Source organism: Harmonia axyridis, chromosome 1 (genome assembly GCF_914767665.1).
Source record: "Harmonia axyridis chromosome 1, icHarAxyr1.1, whole genome shotgun sequence".
In the NCBI taxonomy this organism is placed as follows: domain Eukaryota; kingdom Metazoa; phylum Arthropoda; class Insecta; order Coleoptera; family Coccinellidae; genus Harmonia; species Harmonia axyridis.
Window position 1 is genome coordinate 19042886 of NC_059501.1, and position 6241 is coordinate 19049126.

Sequence of the window (6241 nt, forward strand, 5' to 3'; positions counted from 1 at the left end):
TCGTAGCCTCCGATCTTCAGGATGCTTTCCGGACTGGACTCTTAGTATAGTATAGAATCAACTCGACTTAACAACTCAAGTCATATAGGCTTCTACAGTTTTTGCCCAAAATTCGAGGCTTTTTTGCTTTCGATAACGGTCGCCTGTGATTGTTTCAGTCGGTTTTAACAAATCATAATACACTACGCCGAGCTGATCCCACAACTGATACTGGGCTTGAACTTGGAACCGTGAATATTCGGTTTGGCCGTCGACGAGGAAGCATGGCCGGGATATCCCTATGATTTTCTGCGCTTGGGACTTTCTTAATGAACTCATTTTTGTCATTCCCATGTCTTTCAGGCGTTCTGAAATGGCTTTTTGCATCACTCCCAATGATCCTGTCAATTCTTGTTGCGTTTGACACGAGTCTTGATCAAGTAATGCCCCCAATTCTGCATCTTCGAAAACCTTCCCTCTTCCACCGCAATGCTAGTCTTCGTCATCAAAATCACCGTTGTTGATGCGTTAAAAACACTCTCGGCACATTCTGTCATTGATAGCGGCCTCACCTTAGACATTTGAGAGCATTCCATGAGCCTCAGCCACAGATTTCTGAATATTAAAGGGAATGACGAGAATTTGGCTCGTAAGCTAACATGTTTAATCAAGAAGAACTTCATGATGCAGATACAAATCGACTAATATTTCGATTGTGTTATGTTTACAAATACCTAAGCTTATTGTATGATATCTACGATCTATTCATTTTGGCTACCACTTACCGCTACAGCCATATATTACAAAACGGCGAGAGCAAAGTTGTACACCTGAAAATCGATTTGTGGGAAGTTCTAGTTAACTCAGTATTAATGATTCCTAACTCGTGTTAGGACTGGCGATATTAATCATTGTTAGTTTTCGATCGTTATTGAGAATGAAAATCAATGAAATTAGAAATATGCTAATCAATTCATTTGAAGTAATTGTCCCCACAGAGACTAGGATGGAAGAACAAATAAGTAAAAATGTAATTTCATCATAGTTCTGCTCCTAATTCGGTTGCAAATTCTTGGTGAGCTATCTTTCCTACTAAGATCTCCCTTTATATTCGTTGCCTGCAAACATTTGACATCCACCCTTGATATGTTGGATTGTTGCAATAAGCACACAAAGCGTTGATAAGCTGTTGATAACCTATTGCATGTAATTCAGTCCACCTCAACGCCAGATTGATCTGGATAACAATTAATATCAAAGCCTCAATTCCTTTCTTCCTTCCATTTCTCATCATCGATGTTTCCGCCATCTATCATTCCAATCCGCTGACTTTCAACGTGTTCATTCCACCCAATCCTTGTTCCCTGTAATTGCAATCACCCTTTTCATCCCATTCAATCTGCATTCTCCGAACGGACAATTTCAATTCAGACAACTTCCCGTCGTCTCTGCGACCTGTGGATATGTCCTCTCATCAGGCCGCATTAAACCAAAACAGTATTCACCTCGTAACAGTCCGATCTGTAATCATCCCACACCTCCGCGCCGAGGCACGTGTTGGGCATATTTCTAGATCTTTATCTCGCCGAGATCCGATCTCGCTCTCGTTTCGCGATTGTGTAACTGTAAATGAAACGCGACTCCGTGTTACGATTTCGCGCTTAAAAAATCGCGTCGTTGCTGGCCTTTGCGACTATCTGCTCGTTGCTTTGCACTGGAAGTAATTGGGTGGTATTTAGATAGCTTCATGAATTTCGAGCTAGGCAGTATTGTTGATGAATCTTGATCAATAATACCTACTTGAATTAAATAAGGGTGAATGAAGTGGCTGAATAGCCTTTCTCATCTATGACCCGCGTAATCTCTTGTTTGAACCTTTGATCAGCAATTCCCAAGAAGATCGTTTATTACATTGGCCAATCTGATAATGCCCTTAGCAGTCTTGACAATTATGAGAATATACCAACTTTGTGCTCTCATTTTTCAAGTGAATTACATACCAAGAAAAACAGTCAGAAATGAGAAGATCGAACTCAAAAATCAAGAAAAAGTTGATGAGTAACTTACTGTATCACGCTATAGCATAACACAACGCATACTTCTATGCAACAGCATATTAACAAATTGCATAGTGATTTTATGCTGAAAGACCCTGGTTTGCCAAGAAGTATAAAGTTACTCAGGTCTGGTACAAAAATGACACCGCGAATACCATTCCACTTTTTACTCGTTAGTACCAAGCCATCACCTAGCATGTCAAAATTTCAACATAGAGTTAGGGCAGGATCGAGATATTGCAGGTGAGGTGAAGTGAAAATCCACGAAATGGTTTTGAGCGATGGTAAATTGAAGTTGTGTGAGATAGCAGTCGATTTGAAGATGTCAGTAGGCAGTGTATTCATTGTTTTGCGTGAAGATTTGTTCATCAAAAAGCTTTGATCAAAGTAGATGCCACGTTTGCCCACCACTGATCAAAATCAACAACGAATTGTCAATTACGAACATTGTTTTTAGCGCCTGAGAGGTAATAATCAGATTCTGCGTCGATATTTGATGATGAATGAAACATGGATTCATCACTGTACTGCTGAGCCTAAGAGAACATCAGCTGAGTGGAAATCAGTCAGTGAAAGCCTCCAAAGAGATCAAAATCTCAAACGACAGCTGACAAGTTCATGAAATTCGTAACTTGTGATGTATATGGTATATTGTTCATTGACTTTCTTGACGAAGATAGAATCACCAACCGTGACCATGACATAACATTATGTGATTGGTTGATTGCAAAAATCAATAAAGAACATCCTCAAATTGAAAAGAAAAAATCCCTTTCAGCAAGACATTGCTCCTTGTCCCCAAACGATGACAACCATGTTCAAATTGAATTAATTGCGTTTCCAACTGCTTGAACACCCAGCTGATTCTTCAGATCTGTTGTGTTTGTTGTGTTTGCAGGCTCTTTGCAGACCTCAAAAGAATTCTCCAGGAAAAAGAAATTGACTCCAATAGGGTCAATTGCTAAGATTGAAGCCTATTTTAAGTGCAAAGACGAATCTTTCTACAAAATAGGTATTGTAAAATTGAAAGAGTGTACGAGAGCATATATCACTCTTGATGGAGACAAAGATTATGAATATAGTCGAATTTTCGAGAAAAAATGTGTTTTTACCGGTAAGGGCCAAGAGGTGTGAGTTATGCTTCATAGGCCGGCCAGTATTATGTCCAACTCTTTTTATATACGATTTTCATTGTCTACAAGAACAAAAAACACCATCAGTGTCCTGTCATCAGTATCAAAATAATCCAAAGCTCAGCTCATGGCTTTTGCATGAGCTACTTAGGGTATGCTGGGCTCTTTTCCAAGCACACATAAGGATCCAGGTCAATCGCGTGATACTGTTAGGCCTTGACCTGACTGTCCATTATGATGCATACAGAATGGGAACGGAAAAAAAGGAACATCCAAGTATGTTTATTTTTACGAAAATTTCTAGTGAATCGTGTGAATTAGGGCTGTGTTACTTTTGAAAATATAATTCAAGAATGTATAGTTCACTGAACCTCCTAAACTCGGTTCTGCCCATATCTTCTTGGCTTGTCGAATTTAATATAAGGAGGTTGAGCAAAAGGATCGGAATAATGTGGATCACAAAACGTCAACTTTTGATGTTGAATTTGAGTTGAGAAAAAATTCAGGGTAAACAAAAAGGTTGAAGAAGGATAACGTGGATAACCCAACTCTGGCTTTCTAATTTTGTGAGAGTATGACATAACTTCAATTTGTCATAGATTACCGTTTTGATGCCAAAGGTTGAAATCTTCAGGATTGCTTGGTAAATACCAAACTTCAGGAGAATACCAAATATTCAGGAGAAGCTTCGTCAGCATGAAATAAATAAAGTTTTTTGTTTTGAAGCAGTTCACTCATGCTAATATGTAGGTGAGAGTAATATTTTACTTATTTCTACCACTCTATTGAGATGCCATTGTGTCAATGAAGAGCAGCGATGAAATAAGTTATCTAAACATATTGTATTAATTTCATTCGGAAATAATAAAGAAACATTTCTGATCTGGAAGCCGTAATCGGAACGCCAGAGAGACGGTAATCTTTATTCTAATTATAGATTCTACAGAACTCATCACCAAGAAGAATGGAAATTCAATATTTAGTCGAAATAAATAAACAATGAACTGAAAACGTAAATAATAACATATTTCACTCGCTAATTACGATCCGAACAGTTACATAAACCGAGATAAAATCAATAGAACCGTGAGACATCAGTAGGTATAACAAAACCATAGAATATTTGGCGATTATCAACGAACGTGCACTCTTTTGGGATCAACGTATCATTAAAACATCCCAAATGAACTGTTGAATGATAGATCAGCGCGAGAAAATTTCTTTATCCAGTTTCGCCTCAGTTATTACCGACCAATCCACAAATCGATAGTTTCTCGCCCGCTCCAGGAACAATAAAGCACAATTGTACAGTCGGATCCGTATAATTTACGAAATGATCCCCTCAATAACATATTTTCAGACTACAAAAATCACATATGCGTCTGTAATTAGTGCCCGGGCGTGTTAGAGGCGAAGTTCATTGTTTTCACGCCCTCTATCGGGGTCATGTCATTGACCATCGGAGGTTATGACACTTCCTGCACAACCAAATGTGGGTAATATTTTTATTCGATTTTTTCATGGTTGCGGTTGAGTTTTGAATGAATAGTGAGTTGGTTTTTAGTTTAGTTTTTAGCGGTCGTTTCCCAAACAAATCGTTTTGTCATTTCGTCACAATGTCAAAATCGTTAGAACCATAGATAATCTAACGAAAAAAAATACGCAATATTTCACTGATAATATACACATCGTCAAAAGTCTCGGACCCCCTAGGTTTGTCAAGAAATAAACAATCTATGTTCTTAAATGAGATTAAGTTTGATAGAAAATCTTTGTTACTATTTTCTTTATGCAAAATGAGACAAAACAATAAAAATGAAAAAAAAACTAAATTTATCAGTTTCTTCAGCGATCAAACATATAAATGTTCGAACATAACTGAATAACAACATAACTCACATTCCTGGAAAGACATCTCGAAAATAAAAACATGTTTAGAAAAAGCTGTACCCCATTATCAAGCCTAGCCCAATATCTGTAACACACTTGTAACTTATGATCCGAAAAAAAGAGTTGTAATCATCTGGCGCCTATATATTATTGCTATGATTATTTTATAGTTATAGAATTATAAAGGTAGACGAACTGCACATAGGAGCCTTGGTAGGAAGCTTATAACTTTAATTCGTTTCAAATTCATATAACATATCATTATAGACATTGATATTTTCCACATAATAAATTATGTTTCTTCACTTGTAATCAAGTAGTTTTTTTAGTTGCGGATAGTAATTCCAACAAAAAGGGGACCACTTGAATTCCAATTTGAATGACTCAGTTTTGTATTTCGATTAGGACATTGATTCGCGATAAAACCATCAATTTGTTGGTGTGAAGGTCTTTTCCTTGTCAAACGAATCGCAAAATGAGTAGCTTGATAAATCATTATAACGAGATAACAGATCGTAATTCAAGGAGTGAGTATTGTATGAAATACTTCTAAAAGGGTGGCTTCTTGTGCCTCATTGAAGGCAGTAGTAAGCCTCATTGGTTGATTAAATCCTGATCAAGCAATCTATTAGATTTTATGATTTTGGGATGTCTAGCCAAGGTCTGAACGGTTTCGATTTGAAGTTCGCTTACAACTATTGTAGGCATTTTCGGATTTTTCTAGACATCTAGAGTGTTTGTCCAGTCTCAGCATTTGCAAGAGAAAAAGCTTAGTACCTGATCACAAAAATGTGTTGTGATGAACCTGTTCCTTAAATTTTATTCGAATCCCAAAAGGTACTTGAAAACTATTCCTCATATCCTTAAAATCCAATAGCTAATCCACTAGTAAAATGAAGAGTATATTAATTTTCACTTAAAATCAATATTTTCGGATATAAACGAATATGTGTCTGTTAATACTTATTGATTTGTTATTCCTTTCATCTGATCCTCATAGAACTCTTGGAAATATTTGAGAATGCTTCCACGAATGTTATTGTCATAAAAAACCGGTTTTAAATGCAACAGAAAAAAGTTGAAACCGGCGCATTCGCCATTTTGGCGTGTATACTACTGTAGAGTATTTCCATTGGGTTGAACATTTTGAAATGATTTTCATGGAATAATGAGAAATATTTA